Source organism: Siphateles boraxobius, unplaced genomic scaffold (assembly GCF_051911475.1).
Source record: "Siphateles boraxobius isolate OS27281-9 unplaced genomic scaffold, OSU_SipBor_1 15, whole genome shotgun sequence".
Classification (NCBI taxonomy): domain Eukaryota; kingdom Metazoa; phylum Chordata; class Actinopteri; order Cypriniformes; family Leuciscidae; genus Siphateles; species Siphateles boraxobius.
Genome location: NW_027508755.1, coordinates 2,931,850 through 2,951,966, shown reverse-complemented (window position 1 = coordinate 2,951,966; position 20,117 = coordinate 2,931,850). Strand labels below are relative to the sequence as shown.

The following is a 20,117-nucleotide window of genomic DNA, read 5'->3' as shown; positions in this document are numbered from 1 at the left end:
GAATATCAATAACGGTGATAATGCAGTAACACACATAATTAGTTAAACAACTGGAAAAATGTTAATTTAGTGTGTGTGTGTATTTTATGTTATTTCACACTTATGATAAAATTGACAAATTGTTAAATGGTTAAACATTTTCTTTGTATTTTTTTACACTGTGTGTGTGTGTGTGTGTGTGTGTGTGTGTGTGTGTGTGTGTGTGTGTGTGTGTGTGTGTGTGTGTGTGTGTGTGTGTGTGTGTGTCAGTCAGTCAGTCAGTGTGTGTTTGTTGTTTAATGCGACACAGAGACACTGAAGAGTTAACATTATAAAGTCCAAATCCAGCATAAAGTGGTTCAGTGAATGTGTGTGTGAATGTGTGTAAGTGTGAGAGTGTGTGTGTGTCAGAGACGCTGTAGAAGGACAGAGTGCCGGCCGACACGTCCACAAACACTCCTACTCTCTTACAGGATCCTGAACCAGCAGAAACATCAGTGGAGTTATTATTGTGATAGACAGAGAGACTGTGATCAGAGCGGCGACTCAGACTCCAGGACTTCTCATTACGTCCAAACCAACAGTCATCACTCAATCCATTCCTCTGGATTCCTTTATATGACACTGATATATGAGTATAATCACTCCATTCAGCCTCCCAGTAACAGCGTCCAGTCAGACTCTCTCCACACAGAACCTGAGGATAATCACACTCAAATCTCTTTGGATGATCAGGATACGACTGTCTCTCTCTCACACGCGTCACATTTCTGTTCTCCTCAGACAGAACGAGGAGAGTGTCTGCTGTGTTTGGATCCAGTGTGAGATCAACGGCGTCTGAATACAAGAACACACATTACAACAGCAACATTTACAACAACACACACTAAAACTGTGTGTTTGAGGACTTACATCTGTGTAGTCTTGATGTCATCCTGAACAATTTAACTTCTGAATCCACACTAGAACACACACACACACACACGCAAATGAATCTTATTTGTCAACAACAGTTCTTATATCAATATATTTTAACAAATATAAAAGAACCTTCAATAATGTATAATTACGACACACGTCAAGCTTTTTTGTACTTTTTACACACGAGAAGTGCATTCAACATGGACTCAAGCGGTCGCCATGGTAACGGTGGTAATTATTTAAAGGGATAGTTCACCCAAAAATTAAAATTCTGTCAGTAATTACTCACCCTCAGGTTGTTCAACCCCGTAAGACCTTCGTTCATCTTCGGAACACGAATTAAGATATTTTTGATGAAATCTGAGAGCTGGATCACTCCTCCATAGGCTTCTTAAGGGATTGAAACTTGCCGGCCTCGAAAAGTTATTAAAAACATTGTTAAAATAGTCCAAGTGACTACAGTGGCTCAATCTTAAGTTTATCAAACGACGAGAATACTTTTTGTGCGCAAAAACAAACAAAAATAACGACTTTATTTCAACTATTCATTTCATTCTCTGTGGGCCTAGTCAGTTAACGTAGTGTAATTACGTAGAGCTACGTCACACGTAGGCTCACCATTGGCCGATGACCACCACTGGTCATGTGTGTGATGCGTGTGACGTACACCAACAGAAGCTTACGCTTTTACACTAGTGAACTGACTCGAGGCCCACAGAGAAGGAAATGAATAGTTGAAATAAAGTCGTTATTTTTGTTTTTTTTGCGCACAAAAAGTATTCTCGTCGTTTGATAAACTTAAGATTGAGCCACTGTGGTCACTTGGACTATTTTAACGATGTTTTTAATAACTTTTCAAAGCCGGCAAGTTCAATCCCTGAAGAAGCCTATGGAGGAGTGATCATTATTTTTCTCACGTGAATAGGGTAAAAATTTTAACCTTTAGGTATCACCATGAAAATTACTGAGTTGATTACTTGCATCAAGTTGTTTGTTAACCTGGACAAATGGTGCATAATCTAATTATATATGTGCTAATTTGCATAAATACCCAAACAGATCTAAACATTGGGTATAGCAGGTGAAAATATCTTGTTGAATCTTGTTGACATATGTGACCAGTCACGGAAACTAGGGACACAAGTCGGTTCTGGGGCATTTTGAGTTATTCATAGATTCTGAGAGTGTAATATCCAAGCTTTCCAACGATGTGTAACATGTGGAAATCTGATAATATTTGGAGAAGTTGTGGCCATTTTAAAGTAGGCACTTAAAAAAGCTCAAAGAGGAGAAAACGAGCTAAAGATTGTGCAGTTCTCACCTGTCTCTGCTGCTGGGGGTGACAATAGGGCTCATTTACATCTCATTTAGATAAGCCATACCCCCTGTAAAGCTCCTCCATGTGCTTTACAGCTTTTTTTACACTTCGAATGAGTGCACTTCTGCCGCACTAGGCGAAAAACAATTGTGCTGCCCCTCTATTTGCAACGTACCAGCAACAACACACAAAGACCAATAATGCCATATAGCCTGCATATAACGCGAAACCAGCAACAACACATAAAGACCAATATGCCATATACATATAACGCAAAACCAGCAACAACACACAAAGACCAATATGCCATATAGCCTGCATATAACGCAAAACCAGCAACAACACACAAAGGCCAATATGCCATATACATACAGTATAACGCAAAACCAGCAACAACACACAAAGACCAATATGCCATATACATATAACGCAAAACCAACAACAACAAACAAAGACCAATAAGCCATAGGCCTACATATAGCGCAAATAGTACGCAACGCTCGTGTGCCCAAAATGTCAACAATATTAAAGTTTATGTAGGAGGCAAATGCCTGCTGGCATTTTTCTTTAAGCAGTCATTTCTGCAATTTTCCAAATAATCACATTTCACCTCCTCAAATTACTGTTTCAAATCTCTTTAGCCGAGCCGCCGTATTGAAGCACTGAGGGCGAGCACGCTGCGCCCATACCTCCGGTTCAGTTTCCCGAGCCCACGAAGTGCGGCGAAAACATTTTCGGTGTAACTGCCAGACGGTTCATCTCGTCTGCGACAATCTTTGCGGCATCCATCTTCATTGAATTTTGATATCAGAGAGAGCTGGCCAGAGCACAGCATAATAAGTAGCCATGTGGTTGACTTGGAGGGCGGGGGCAAAAGCGCCGGGTTATTCAGTATGGAAATACACACAGACAATGACACGCCACGCCCCTACTGCATACTAGAATCTCCGAAAACAAGCCGATTTCAACCTCAAAATGTAAGCTTTTAAATATACCAATACTGCTATCTCAAACATGGAGAGGCTTCTTCGTGATTTCAATTAACAGATTCTCCAAAAAATTGAAAATCACCAATTTTGAAAAAAAACTCTTCTTTCTCATTTTGCTCGAAAGTTGTGCTGCCGACTTGTGTCCCTGGTTTCTGTGACGGGTCACATATAACAGTAAAAGACTTAATTTTAAGGTCTGAATGGAACCCACTTAGGCTACCGATGAACATTAATACATAGAGGCAGGAAGAAGTACTTTAGAAACTAGCCTTTATTAATTATTATTGCAGAGATGGGGTTCTATAATATCAGAGTATATAATGTCTGTATAAATACATTTTACTTACTATACATTATTTTCTCAACACATTCTTATTAACAACTCATCTGAATGCTTTGTCAGGACTGCTTGGTGTCACTTTTTAACACACTGGGTACCCCTTCAGTGTTCAAAAACTATTAAAAACTCTTAGTCTCACATGCACACCACACAGTATGATTCTTACTGATCCACTTACTTGAGTTTGTCTAGTGCGCAGTCTGGATGGTTCATTGTATCAGAGAGCAGCTTCTGTCCTGATTCCCCTGGTTGATTGTTGCTCAGATACAGTTCTCTCAGGTGTGAAGGGTTTGAACTCAGAGCTGAAGCCAGAGCAGCACAACCTTCTTCTGTCACCAAACAGTGAGATAATCTACAACAACAGTGTTAATGTTATTATGCTTAATTTTTAGAGTATATACAGGTGCTGGTCATATAATTAGAATATCATCAAAAAGTTGATTTATTTCAGTAATACCATTCAAAAAGTGAAACTTGGATATTATATTCATTCATTACACACAGACTGATATATTTCAAGTGTTCATTCCTTTAAATTTTGATGATTATAGCTGACAACTAATGAAAACCCTCAAATCAGTATGTCAGAAAATTCGAATATTGTGAAAAGGTTCAATATTGAAGACACCTGGTGCCACACTCTAATCAGCTAATTAACTCAAAACACCTGCAAAAGGCCTTTAAATGGTCTCTCAGTCTAGTTCTGTAGGCTACACAATCATGGCGAAGACCATTGACATCTGGCACAAGGAGGGCAAGACACAAAAGGTCATTGCTAAAGAGGCTGGCTGTTCACAGAGCTCTATGTCCAAGCACATTAATAGAGAGGTGAAGGGAAGGAAATGATGTGGTAGAAAAAAAGTGTACAAGCAATAGGGATAACCGCACCCTGGAGAGGATTGTGAAACAAACCAATTCAAAAATGTGGACTGCAGCTGGAGTCAGTGCTTCAAGAACCACCAAGCACAGACATATGCAAGACATGGATTTCAGCTGTCGCATTCCTTGTGTCAAGCCACTCTTGAACAAAACACAGCGTCAGAAGCGTCTCGTCTGGGCTAAAGACAAAAAGGACTGGACTGCTGCTGAGTGGTCCAAAGTTATGTTCTCTGATGAAAGTAAATTTTGCATTTCCTTTGGAAATCAAGGTCCAAGAGTCTGGAGGAAGAGAGAAGCACAGAATCCACGTTGCTTGAAGTCCAGTGTAAAGTTTCCACAGTCAGTGATGGTTTGGGGTGCCATGTCATCTGCTGGTGTTGGTCCACTGTGTTCTCTGAGGTCGAAGATCAACACAACCGTCTACCAGGAAGTTTTAGAGCACTTCATGCTTCCTGCTGCTGACCAACTTTATGGAGATGCAGATTTCATTTTCCATCAGGACTTGGCACCTGCACACAGTGCCAAAGCTACCAGTACCTTGTTTAAGACCCATGGTATCCCTGTTCTTAATTGGTCAGCAAACTCGCCTGACCTAAACCCTATAGAAAATCTATGGGGTATTGTGAAAAAGGAAGATACAATACGCCAGACCCAACTATGCAGAAGAGCTGAAGGCCACTATCAGAGCAACCTGGGCTCTCATAGCACCTGAGCAGTGCCACAGACTGTTTCGACTCCATGCCCCACTGCATTGCTGCAGTAATTCAGGCAAAATGAGCCCCAACTAATTATTGAGTGCTTTACATGCTCATACTTTTCATGTTCATACTTTTCAGTTGCCCAACATTTCTAAAAATCTTTTTTTTGTATTGGTCTTAAGTAATATTCTAATTTTCAGAGATACTGAATTTGGGATTTTCATTAGTTGTCAGTTTTAATCATCACAATTAAATTAAATAAAGATTTGAAATATATCAGTCTGTGTGAATATAATATCCAGGTTTTACTTTTTTAATGGAATTACTGAAATCAACTTTTTGATGATATTATAATTATATGACCAGCACCTGTACACTACAATAAACAAGACAGCTCTTCAACCCATCAATTATATTTACAAGGACCTCTGATTGATTGCAATTAGTGATGATGAGATTACCCAATTTCAAAATTGACCGTGATTACAATGGTCACGTTATTAAACAGTAAGAATTTGGATGCTATGGTTAAAAAATATACAAAAATAAAATTAGTCTTTCAGACTTGTGTGTGGCGTGCCCTCTGTCTGGATACTCTTTGAGGCTGTAACTACTGAGTTCACTAGGTTATTGTCTAGGTAGGGCAGGGTGCGTGCAAAGCATGAACTTCCAGCGCATGTGAAACTCTCAAATTGAAAACATGGTGGAACAATACAATCTCCTGGACTTGTATTTGCCGTAGAAGCAAATTAAAAAAGCTATTGGGGCATTTTGGCAATCTAAACATGATTCAGGAGTAGTTGAAGACAGGTATGCAATTTGCAAAACATTTAATTGAAAAGTGTCAGCAAAAGCGGCGAACACATCTAATATGTACAGCACCTGTGGGATCATCACTGAACTGATGATCTCTGTATCTGTGCATCCCTGCACCTGAACTGATAGCTGTACTACTAGTTTGTCATGAACGCTACCTCTGAAATTCCTCCCGTCTGCCACTGGAGGTCTCCCTCACCTGAGTATTAGTACTTGGACTACAAATCTAAGAACTCACATACCTGGACTGATTGCACAAACATTTGTTCTCCATTTTATGGACTATTTAAGCACTGAGCACACTAGGCAAAGTCTTGTTTTGCCATGGCTAACATTTCTGAGCTTTTTCCCCAAAATTGATAAATTGATCAAATCTCATTTACTCTCAGAAACCAAACAGATTCTCTAATTCCCTTCACCAAACAAACTTCCCTATGGATGACACTGAACCCATGCAGATAGGATGAACACATCTGTCCACAGAGGAGCAAGAACGCCACATCAGATAACATCTATGTCAGTATTGTAGTCAAGCAGGACATCTGAGAGCTAACTGACCAACACAACAGTATACTCTGAATGGTGACTGTATAAATGTTTACTCTAATATGGTGAATATTAGAATGACCAGTGTTAAATGTTAAATACTGTGTTTGTGGAAATCTGCTCAAATGTAGATATGTATAAAGTGGTAAAAAATTATGTTTCATAGTTTGGAGCGGCTCGACCAATCTCATTTCATAACGTCATAAGGAATGGAAACATTTGAAGTAACATATGATAATCCATTTATTTTTCTCTAGTGTAGTGTAGCCTACTGAAGTGTTCCTTTTTAACCATTTATAGGCCGTCTGCTACAGGCTATTGTTATAATTATTTTATGCAGCCCTAAAAGTATATGCCTACAAGGCACAACAAACCTGGTGTTCATTATGTTTTTTTTTTGTGTGTAAATTTTCGATCGCAATTTTAACCAGAAAAATCAAAAATGTATTCCTAAAATCATGCAGCCCTATAGTTTCTCTTGATATCAGAATGTTCACAGTTGTTTTTGTTTTTTGTTTGTTTTTTTTAGCAGGGACCTGATGCCACAGTCCTGCTGACTTAAACATTCACATAAGTCTCTGTATATGAACATGGTAAAATGAAAAATCAAACACCTTGGAAATTACAGGTACTACGTTAAAAAACGCTTATGTTTACACGAACATGCGCTTGTGCGGAGCCGCGGGTCTTCCTCGTATCTGTTTATCTTACATATAAACAACTCAGCGACTAATCGTAATCAGCAGCAACTGCAATATAAACAAGATGAATAGACACTTGCTTTTAGTCATTGACGCACACAACTCTGGCAGGAATTAGGAAAAACAACACACAAACCATCTCTCCAAAAGTTCTGTGCACGGTCACCCGACCGATACTGAGATTTGAATAGCTGTCTGTTCGCGTGATTGGAGCATGATCACCATGTCGGCTTGTCCTCTATATTTGTTGGATGTATAATACTGGTGTCCAACAGATGGCGCTGCTGACCTCCTCTTCTACAGTCATACTTGCACACAGCAAAATTTTCTAGACAACCCCCGCAGGCCTTCTACAGCCACAACCCATTCCTCAACAACATTGGTCATACATTGCTATTGATTTTGTCACTGATCTAGGGCCCTATAAAATCTGTTTTATTTTTTCCCAAATTCCATTTTTTCCGTTTTAATTTGTGCAAATTCCGTTTTTTCCATTTAAATTTTTGGGAATTCTGTTTTTTTTTCCCTTTACTGTTATTTTAGTTGTAAAAAGAGTGTGCTTTTATTGTTAATGATTAAAATGTACACAAATAAAATAGGAATGACCTTAAATTTATTGAGGTAACAGACATTTACTCTTACTTTTCCGCACAAATACTGGATGATGCAACAGCACTGCACTTCAAGTAACAACAAAATATTGTTATGAGCTTTAAACTGTCCAGTAAAATAAATTATGTTAGTTTATATAAGTTTAAATAAAAGTCACACTCTCTCTCTCTCTCTCTCGCGCACTGTCGAGCGCGCTCTCGGACACACTCGGTCTCTCTCGCGCAGTGTCACTTCGCTTCTGTCCAGTCCGGCACCTCTTAGACAGACGTGCACGGAGGGTGTGTGTGTGTGTGTGTGTGTCTGTGTGTGTGAGAGAGAGACGCGTGAGTGACAGAGAGACGGAGGGAGAGCAGGGAAAGGAAATGCAACTGAAAGAATACGCTGCGTGTTTTAAATAGTTTTAAAAAAAATTAACGAAACGCAATAGGCCTATGTGGCGGCTGGTGTTGATTCTGTGGCGCACCTCCACAAATTAGTCTATGTGTGGGAAACACTTCGTAAAAGTCACGTACGAACTGCTCGGCTCGCTACTGATGGCTTAGCGTCGAGTTTCTTAACTTTTTCGCCGACGAAAGCAGAGCCGTGGAGAGCCGCTTCACCATGCTTTCATTGTTTTGATGCCGTCATTGGAGCTGAAATGACGGGAGGAGTTGTGTCGCCCAGATTTGCTTCCCCCTGTCTGCATTTTCCCCAGACATATGTTTTTCTCCCACACAAAAACAGAATGTCATTCCAAATACGTAAAATTCCGCTACACTAGATTCCGCTTTAATTGGCCAATTCCGCGATTCCGTCCGCAATTCCGTGATCGCGGAAATTATAGGGCCCTACTGATCTCCTGGCCTCTCAGGGTAACACCAATATACTACCGTCACTAATTGTTTTTCTAAGGCATGTCGATTAACATCTCTACCTAAGCTCCCAACAGCTTTTGAAACAGTAGAACATTTAATCCACTACATGTTTCACTCTCATGTACTACCTGAAGATATTGTCTTAGACTGGGGTTCCCAGTTCACATCTTGGGTCTGGACGGCCTTCCACCAATTCAATTTAAATATAAGCCTCATCTCAGGATATCACTCACAATCGAATGGTTAAAGCGAAAAGCCTAAACCCAGAACTCACAAGTTTTCTTAGAATGTACTGACAGCAGAATCGGTCTGTCTGGAGCAGCTTCTTACGCTGGGCTGAAAATGCTCAAAATTCCCTTCAGAAACCCTCCACTGGCAGTATCCCTTTCCAATGTGTCCTGGGATTTCAACCACCTCTATTTCCCTGGTCAAGGGAACCCTCTGAGGTACTGGCCATTAACCCTCTGAGGTCGACCCGCGCGATAGTCTCGCTTTTTTTCTTATCAGTGCAAAAGAAACTCAAAATACTCTGTTAATTTTGATCTAACATATTAAGTGTTGTACATCATTAGATCCTGATAAGTGTCTATTTTTTTGTGAATACTCACAATAAAAACAAAGTGTTGTGCTTTTCGCCAAATAAAGAAAAACAAACATGATGCGCATTCTGCCTTCTCTCTGTCAGTTAAGTCCATTCTGAAACGCGTCCGAAAATTAACGGTAATTCCGTGAATACTTGTCATACAGGCACGACTGTTTTTCCATAATGAAGCTTGAACTCTCTTCCTTTAAATGAATTAATTTATATAAAAAAACAAATATTCTCAGTTTATGTAATCTGTATGAAAAGAGAGAGATGTCAGTCTTTTTCTTTCCAGCTTATTATACCTGATTACGCGTTAATGTGCCACGCCCATGGAGAGCACGCGGTACTCAAACGCAAATGATCTAAGGCAAGCCATTCAAACATGCCAACGCCCACCAGCTGGATTATAAAACATCGTGTTCAGTAAGTATCTTACTACAGCTGTGTACACAGCGTATCCCTACGCTGTCAGAAATAATACAATCTAATAACCCTGGAAAATGTACCAGAGGTGCTGGTAGTTTCATTTTCGAGGAGCAACGGATCCAGCTGATGTAGTAAGTCATTTATTCTTAAGTGCTTTGTTCTAATCGCGATATTGAATAGTGTCTGTGTAAACCGCAAAAAGACTGTTTAAATATGAATTGCGTGTCTGTGTGTAGGCTAAATGATGAATGAAAGGCACAGGCGTGTGCGCTTTGTTAACTACAGTTATACAGCGCGTGTCTGTGCCGTTCATTCACTTTCGCACCTACATTAGTAAACATGTTAATTTTTACATGAACACATCCAAACTATATTGCTATAGTCTACTAAGATGAGTAAAATAGACTGAAATATGTTGAAATAAAATGTCTGTATAAGCAACAAACTGCAAATTAACATGTATATGCTATTATATCATACACAATATGTTACAGACTAAATATGAATGTTTAGACAAGATTTTGTGATTAGTTTTGGATAGATTATAAAGTTTTGACTGTAAAAAAAGACTACTGTCTCATTAAATAGGTACGCTTTTGTTCACCAATTTCTGCTCATATACTATAGTATGATGTTTTGTCAAAAATAAAGTAGGTATATTGAATTATCAACTAAGATGTTATTATAGTGTTTGTTCCAATATTCAAACTAATGAATCCTTACCTTTTTTAATATTTATGATAAAATGTATACTTTTTACAAAGAAAGAATACACTTGAAATATTGTTAAAATTGTAATTGTTGGTGTAATTGTAACCTATTTGTAATTGGTTACAATTTCTAATTGTAAAATATGTATATATAGATAATTTCTTTTGTCCTTGCATTCTTTGGGACCCTGTGACATACCTGTGTGAAAGGCTAATTAATATGCAGCTCATTATGTAGGTGGCACATTATCCGGCCTTTGTCTTCTCAGGTGTGAACACGCCTCCACGGCCCAGAGGGTTAATGACTGACTCTGACGGAGCAAGACAGTGTGGAACCAAACAGACGTCCAGCTTCAACGTACAGCAAATAGATAGAAGAAACAAGGTTATCATCACCGTCGTTCCAACCCCAATTATGCACAGGACAGTGGGTCTGGCTTTCTACTCCGGATCTTCGTGTACGCCTGCCCTGCAAGAAGCTCAGCTCCAGGTATGTGGGTCCTTTCAAAATCTTGAGACAAATAACTCCCATAACACGTTTTTTTAGAAATCTTGATCTCTCACTTGTCTGCTTTTTTGGGCGAGTCAGAGTGAACGGCGGCACAAATCGAGTCTCATGAATGCAGTCACACTTTTGTTTAGTAACAAGTAAAAATTTGGTTTGTTTTTCACCAAATACTGTGATATACCCCCCAGAACACTTGGAATATATGACACTTGTCGCATGGGACCATTCTGTGATACTTTTGCCTTTTTTTAGCTTGATGCTGGTCACTTTTCACTCCCATTATGTGAATGGGTTCAAATTCTCCTTCTATAGTCCAAAAAAAGAAGGGCATACTGAATTAAAACAACAGCAGGGTGAATAAATAATGACTTAATTTTTGGGTGAACTATCCTTTTAAGTCAGTTGCATAGAATATTAGAATAGAACATACACACACACACACATATATATATATATATATATATATATATATATATATATATATATATATATATATATATATATATATATTAGGGATGGCCCGATACCATTTTTCTTCAAACCGATACGAGTACGAGTATTTACATTTGTGTACTTGCCGATATCGAGTACCGATACCGATATTTCTACCGCAAAAGTAACTATAGGCTCCCAGAAAAGAAGACAGAAGACTATTTTAGAACACAGGTTAGAAGACTGTTTTTATTTTCTTCTCTGCTTGTTTTAACAAGTCTAAAAATAAATAATAATGAGTAAAATAATAAATTTATTAACACACAAACCACTGTTAATTTAACATAAAAGCAAGCAGTTACTGCGTGCATGGTCTGACATGACTGAATGCGCCCAAAGTGCGCTCCCTTAATAGTCTAATTCCTAAAAAGCTGACAGTTCATCGCGATCTCACACATCTGTTATTATCAATGAAGCTGACTGCACAATGAATCTTTCATAATATCCACACTTTGTTTGTTATAATTAGAGGATTTGCCAGCATACAGAATTCAGCACTGAACAAAAAAGTTTTGAGCAGTGAGGGGAGTCTATCTTAAATGCTTCTGATTAGCCATTGCGTTCAAGAAATCAACACACATGTCTGTGATTGGCTACATCGCTGAACGCTGCAAACATGTTATGAATAGAAACTCTGGCCTGTAAATCGTTTCTATTTTGTTTTAGTTGTTCTTCTTGCTTTTCTGCAACAGATGAATGAAAATCTATTAGTTTTAATATGTTGTATTCATAGATATTTCTAGTTTACGGGAGTCCCGCGAATCGTTTTATTCTCCCGGAACCCGCACACACAGAGTGAGTGCATTACCGCCCGCGCTCACGCTCCGCCATCAGATCTAGTGCCGCGCCGCACTCTTTTGCGTTGGGAGTGCACGTCCCTATGCCTCAGTTCACCTCGACAAAGCACTCGCGGCGGCCAGTTTCGTTTCGCAAAATGTACGTGGTATCGGGGCGTGGTATCGGCGAATTTTTATGAGTACGAGTACGAGTATATGAGGACAGTATCGACCCGATCCCCGATGCCAGTATCGGTATTGGGCCATCCCTAATATATATATATATATCACAGCTTATGGTTATTTTGCACAGACCAGTTAAAATCCCCTTAAGGCGAGACACTACAGGTGAATAGGGTATTTTTGTTAACTAGCAGATATCACCATGAAACTTTGCCAGTTGATTACCTACATTAAGATGAGAAAAAAATGTATTACAAGTTTTCTGTAATTTAATGTTTAAATATGCAAATGAGGCATGGTCTAATTAAATATGCGCTATTTTGCATATATTTTAAAAAACGAAATCTGGGTATTGGACAAAGCGAGGTTCAAAATTATTTTTTCATTGTGTTCACATATTAGATGGGGAAAAAATTACAGAGAGATTTGTGGATATCTACTTTTGTTCTCCTGTAAATCAGAATATACTGTCAATAGCCTTAAAAAAATGATTTTCGCCATGTTTTTTGGAATAAAATGTTATATAAATCAGGCTAGGAATAATATATTTACAAATCCCTCTGTAAATGTTTTCATAATATAACTAGGTACAAGACTGGAAAGTTTGGTGTATATAGGTGCTACTGAAGTGGAGATTTCGGACTTGGAGTATGAGAGAACAGTCATTTTGAGAAAACGGGCTTTAAAGATTTAGCATCAGCCAATGAGATTGCGCATTTAGAGTAAAATCCCCCCTTTTACTTTCACGATTGGTTGGTGATAAAAAGGAAATGACCATATTTGGATCCGACAGCATTGTTCAGGAGAGAGAGAGCTTTCTAACGGTGTGTGTGATGACAGGGTGCAGATCACGATCGCGGAGCAGAGGAATGATTTATAACGACAACTTTTGATGAATTTATGAGAAATCTACAGACGCAAACAGACAAAGTGTAGTAAAATAAAGACCTAAATGTGTATTTTGGACTTTTTTTCTCCACAAGTCTGAAAGAAGACATATTATTGAAGACAAATATCCCAAAATCTCAAAATTGACCAGTGAAAAAAAAAATGATGTTTTTGCCTGCCGTGTCTCGCCTTAAATACCTCAATTTGATGAGTTGACAGTTTGGATTCTTAAGTCCAATAGAGAGCAGCTTCACTCCTGAATCCTGCAGGTCATTGTTACTCAGGTCCAGCTCTCTCAGAGAGTTTGATGATTGTAGAACTGAAGCCAAAACTTCACAGTGCTGATCACTGAGATTACAGTCTGTTAATCTGAAAAAAAGAGAGGACACTGATTAAAAGGGATGGTGGTGTTCCCACTAGATCGCACGACTTCCTTGGTTAACCAACTTCAACATAAAAGATCATGCTGATTGACATTCTGGTCTTTTGGAAGCAAGATTCACCAATTAAAATAGACATGACTTCATATTTCATGAACATTATGTGTATGTTTTAATTCTTTGTTTATACAATCCTTTATAGTGAAAAAAATTCTTGTTAGCTGAAAAGTGTCATTTGAAATTATTTTTTTAGTTTTGTTGGACTTTTTGCCTTATTTATTGATAGTACTGTGACACAAAGATGGGAGAGAAAGGAACAGGACCAGGAAGGGACCTTAAATCAGCTTGAATCTCTGTTATGTATTTTTCAATTTTATTTGTATTCCAATGTTCACAATAAACAGTTTCAATGCTGCAATTAATCTCTGATTATAGTGGTTCTAAACCCTGCTTTTAACCCTGGGTAAAGGAACATTGCACATTTGTAAGTTAGAAGTGGGATTACCACCACTTCTTACATGGAGTAATGAAACCCTGGTCCGGAGCAGGATTAGAGTCGCTTTTGTGCTGTTAATTCCGCATTGTGGTGCCAAAATTGCACAGTGTGAAACGATGCAGTATTTTACGGCAAGATGCTTAGCAATGGACAGCCAATCAAGTCCCTCATGTTCACGTGTTGGACAGTCACAGACTTTCGTCTGTTATAGGACAACTTAGTTTGAATAAACGAGCAGACACTGATTAGCTACTTGCTCTATGTTTATTTAAAATTAACAGGAAGACAACTAGCAATCACACACAGTAAACAAATCCTTACCCAAAAAAAAATGATTATGAATATGTAAAATATAGCGAGGAGATATTTTAATTGTTTATTAATAAACACGTGTTTTCTTTGAGTCGGCTGCAAAGATGAAGTTGACGATGCTGACTCGCGATCTTCGCAGTATTGAACGCGCCAGCGAGAAATGTACATTTCATACGGATTACATAAGCAGAGAGCAGTCTGTAGTCTGTTTTCTTTCGTTTTGAATTGTTCAGTTTAAACGTAGACTTGTCTGTCAGGCAAGTAGGCTACCTTATATGCTGAGTTTCGGTTCATTTATGAGACGAGCTCCAGTTCACGCGTGTGCCTCCGTTTCATGATATCTATCGTCTGCTATATTTACTTCTTATTTATTAAATACAGGCAATTGGTTGATGAAACATTGATTAAAATTAAGATACAATTAATACAAAACGAAATTCACTTTAAAGAAAGGTTTTGTGTTTTCTGTTTGATGTCTCTGTGAAAGTTTTAAAGCATCTTTTAGTGCCGCTTTCAGAGCAGTCACGTCCGTAACATTGTTTTTTCCTCATAAATGTGAACACGAAAAATAAAATAAAATGAATATTTTATGTTCTGTGGAGACTACAGTTAGCCTACTCATAATTTGTATTCTGAATACATGTATTCCGTTACTCCCCAACACTGATATTAATATATAACCTTATCTGCAAGATATTTTAATAACACGGTTTTGGCGGTTATAGAGTTCTAATGACGGTGTTCAACTATAACCGTCGGACTCAAGGTTATATAATAACCGTCACACCCCTAGACCCAGGGTTAAATATTTAAAGTGTGAAAAGCCTTCTTGTACGTCAATAATTAGTTATAAAAGTAATAAAACAGATAGTTCTGGACCTTTATTTCGAACGGTTGAGCCGGACTATTAGGCTCAGAGACAGTTTCTGGTCAATCCTGTTCCTGGAGTACCCATAGCACTGCACATTTTCAAATTTAACTCATCAGCTAGTTAGTAAAGACTCCAAGACATTTTATATGTGTGTTAGATAAGAGAGACATCAAAAATGTACGGTGCTGGTATACTCCAGGACCAGGAAACGACTGACCTAAACCAATATATTCCTTATTTTAATTCATCCTCACCGCAACTAGATATATGAGGTAGCCTACTTTTAAAAGTGTGATTTCTAGACCAGGAAAATGAATAAATTTTTCTAAAAATGCTTAATCCTTATCCAGTAAATTATGAACGATGGAAAAGTCATGCAAATTCATTGGTTGAAAAGACTGTAATTGCTGAAGAACATTCAGCTTTTAAAACTTCAGAAATGTAATTACTTGGATTTCAATTATAATTACAAATTAAAATAATTATTTTAAATATTTTAATCTGTAGACACTTCACATTTATGTAAATGAAAAGCCATTACAGCGCATTTAGCTAAACTATTAGCCTACATGAAAAGTATTATGTTCATATTTCAAATCAGTTGATATTATGTTCATATTTTCACACTCACAGAGCTTTTCTGCAGTTCCTCAGAGCAGGTAACAGTCTCCTTAGACTCTCCGTTGATGATCTGATGCTGTACTTTTTAAGGTCAAACTCATCCATCACCTCTTCTGACATCAAGATCATGTTTGCCAAAGTTGAACATTGTGCAAGAGAAAGGTTTTTGTTATTTGTTTCAGATTGTAACAATGCCTGCATTTCTTCAACAAGAGAACTATCCTTCATCTCAATCAAGCAATGCGACAGATTCATCCATCTTTCAGGGCTGACATTGTCTATTTTGTTTAGGGTTTTTTTAAGGTTGTGGATTATTTTCTTGATGCTCTCTTGGCTGTTCTCTGTGTGAATCAGCAGATCCTGTAAGAGTCTCTGATTGGACTCCAGTGAGATGCCATGAAGGAATCGAAGGAAAAGATCCAGGTGTCCATTTTTACTTCTCAAGGCTTTATTCACTACTTCTTTCAGAAACACTTCCAGAGGAACATTTCCACACTGAGTTCTGGACTTTCCTGTCAGGACTGTTTTTGTGTAAATAACAGAAAAACATATACAGTGCTGCAAAAAACTCCTGAAAGCTCAGATGTACAAAGCTGTAAACCTTCCTGTGATAAATCACAGATTCCTCCCTAAAGATCTCAGTGCAAATCCCAGAATACACTGAGGCGTCAGTGACGTCTATGCCGCTCTCAATCAGGTCCTCCTCATAGAACATGACATTGCCCTTCATCAGCTGATTGAAAGCCAGTTCAGCAAGTTTCACAATCACTTCTCTGTTGGACTGCAGGAGTTTCTCTGGATCTCTCTCTTCATACTTCTGGCTCCTCATATGAGTTTGAATGAGGAGGAAATGTATGTACATTTCAGTCAGAGTTTGAGGGATTTCTGCACGGAGATCTTGTTTCAGGATGTTTTGAAGCACAGTGGCTGAGATCCAGCAGAAGACGGGTATGTGGCACATGATGTGGAGGCTTCTTGCTCTTCTGATGTGTGAGATGAATCTGCTGGCTTGATGCTCATCACTGATTCTCTTCCTGAAATATTCCTCCTTCTGAGGGTCATTGAATCCCTGAATTTCTGTCACACGGTTGATGTATTTTGATGGGATCTGATTGGCTGCTGCTGGTCTGCTGGTGATCCAGATGAGAGCAGAGGGAAGCAGATCTCCTTTCATGAGGTTTGACATCAACACACCCACTGATGAAGACTCATTTACATCAGAAACTTTCTCACTGTCTGAAAACTTCCGTGTCAATCTGCTTTCGTCCAGACCATCAAATATCAACACAACTGTACATTCATCATAAATCTTTGAGTCCAGATCTTGAAGTTCAGGATGAAAGTCCAGCAGAAGTCTGTGAAGACTGTACTGATGATCTTTAATCAAGTTCAGCTCTCTAAATGGAAGCACAAACATGAAATCTACATCCTGATTGGCTTTTCCCTCAGCCCAGTCCAGAATGAACTTCTGCACAGAGACGGTTTTTCCAATTCCAGCAATGCCTTTAGTAAGAACAGTCTTGATTTTGTCTTTCTTCTCTCGTCTCTTCTCCTCATACTCTAGTTCAGGTGAAGGATCAAAGATGTCATTGCAGTTGATTGGAGTGTCTTGGAGGGTCTTGTAACTTTTCTCCATCTGTAGCACCTCATGTTCTTCATTCACTCCTTCACTCTCTCCCTCTATGATGTACAGCTGTGTGTAAATCCTGTTCAGGAGGGTCTGATTCTCTTGTAGTTTGATTCCCTCAAATAAGCTCTCATACTTGTTCTTCATTCTGGTTTTGTGCTGGTCTTTGACTCTCTGCAGATCATCATGCACTGGATGGTGAGAATCGAGAGGCAGGGGTGTTTCATGATGACTGACGTGTTTCTGACAGGAGGAGGATGTGCTGGTCTGACAGGACACATCTCTGATCTGGTCAGCTCTCCCACCACTGAAAACACATTAAGAAGACAGAGACACAAAAACAAACAGAAAAGACCCCTGTTATAAGGATAAAAGAAAATATTTAAATATGTTTAATATGAAAATCATACCACATGTAGAAATAAGTGTTTGCTCTTTCAGACAAATTTATATCTATTGTAGTGTGATATGATAACATGAAATTAATTTACATGTAAATGGCGACTGATGAGAGATGATTTATTATAAGAGACTGCAAACTCAGTTCGTTTCTGTATTTCCTAGATGCACATTAACCCTCTGGGGTCGACAAAACGCGCCGGCGCGTTTTGCTTGATTTTTTTCACAAAGCAGGAAAATAGACTTAAAATACTCTGTCATTTTTGATCATACACGCTTAAGAAATATAAAAAAATAAACTGTTGAATGTCTATTTTTTTATGTGTCCACTTACAATCGAAATGAAACATTGTGCTTTTGTAAAATAAAGAAAATAAACAGGGTGTGCTTTCTGTCTCTCCATCTCCGTTAACCTTTTTTCTGGAGCACGTCTCTAAACTTAAACAAAACTCAGCGAATACTATTCACCCAAGCATGAGCAATATATCTTTATAATCATTTAAGTTTGTACTTTAAAAATATCTAATTCAAAACTAAAATAAATATTCTCTGTTTATGTAATCTATAAAAAAAGAGAGGAGTGACAGCCGATCTCATTATCAGCTCATTATTCTGCTAATTTGACACGCCCACGGACAGCGCGCGCTATTCAGACGCAAATGATCTGAAGCGACACATGCAAACGTGTCAACGCCCCTCATAAACGCGATAACACAACAAATTTAATCATCAGATTAATGTACCTTTTCGTCTTGCGAGGCTGTGATGTGAGGAGTAATCCTGGGACATTTACCTCAGAACATGTGCTGGTTTATTTTCATTTTTAAGGAGCGACCGATCTAGCCGAGAATTGTGAGTGGCCTAAGTTTTTTATTCTTGTGCTTTGTTCTAATGTCTGTAATTGCAAAAAGACTGTTTAAATTTGAATCACGTTTCTGTGTGTGAATGAATTAACGGCACAGATGGGCGCTGTTGTTTATGTTTAGCCTACTATGTTACAGATGAAATATGAAAGACAACATTTCGTAGTTTTGGATAGATTATAAAGTTTTTATTCTAAAATATCAAATAAGCTTTTGTCATCCAATTTCTGCTCATATTTTAAATATATAGTAGGCTATGTTCTGTCAAAAATAAACTCATCAACTAAGATTGTATTATAGTGTTTGTTCCAATGTAAGCTATATAAAAACTAATGAATCCTTAACTTTAAAATATGTATGATAATACTGTAGGATAATACAGAGGAATACTGTAGTAAGTTTTTTTCATTCTTAAGTGAATCGTGTTTCTGTGTGTGAATGAATGAACGGCAGAGATGCTCTGTTTACCACAACTCGCAAAAAGACAGTTTAAATTTGAATCGCGTTTCTGTGTGTGAATGAATGATCCGCTTTTAGCAAACTATTGCTATACTGAGATGAGTAAAAATCGACTGAAATATGTTGAAATAAAATGTATTTGTATAAGCAACGTATTAAACTGCAAATTAACATTTATATTTCTTATATAAACGAAAGACCTATGTTACAGACATATGAAAGACAACATTTCGTTGACTAGTTTTGGATAGATTATACATTTTTACTGTAAAATATTTGCCACCTCAAATAAGCTTTTGTTTGCCAATTTTTGCTCCTATGTTAAATAGCCTATAGTATGTTTTGTCAAAAATAAAGTAATCAAATAATATGTTATTATGTGTTTGTTCCAATGTAGCCTAGGAAATATCCAAAGTAATGAATCCTTAACTTTGAAATATGTATGATACAATGTATACTTTAGTTTTTACAAAGAAAGATTGCACTTGAATTGTTGTTGTAATTGTAACTTTTTAATAAAAAAATATATATACAAGGTAGATGTAAACAAACTATTAAAAGGTAAATATAAGCTTTTCTTTAAATAATTTTTGTTGAGTTTTATTAGTGACAAATTTGGGGAGAGGATACATATTCCAAAACTGAAAATACAGTATGAGAATTAGCCTAACTGCACAATTACTAGACATGGAAAAATATAAAAAAATGAGATGCTTCCAACTGTGAACCAATTTGGTAGAATATATATATATATATATATATATATATATATATATATATATATATATATATATATATACACACACACATATATTGCTCTTGCATTCTTTCTTGTGGCTCAGTGACACACCTGAATGAATGGGTCAT

At 37.8% G+C, this 20,117-nt stretch overlaps 1 pseudogene across 1 annotated transcript in view; it reads right to left on the bottom strand.

Annotated features, from left to right (window-relative positions):
* Nucleotides 1-231: 231 nt before the first annotated feature.
* Nucleotides 232-20,117, bottom strand: part of LOC143738640 (NACHT, LRR and PYD domains-containing protein 3-like) — a 34,677-nt pseudogene continuing 14,791 nt past the window's right edge. Inside the window, exons 3-7 of the transcript XR_013203928.1 lie at nt 15,913-17,836; nt 13,421-13,591; nt 3,726-3,899; nt 892-941; nt 232-816 (exon numbers count right to left, since the gene is read on the bottom strand). The product of XR_013203928.1 is annotated as an NACHT, LRR and PYD domains-containing protein 3-like (transcript). The remainder of the gene's footprint in view (nt 817-891; nt 942-3,725; nt 3,900-13,420; nt 13,592-15,912; nt 17,837-20,117) is intronic.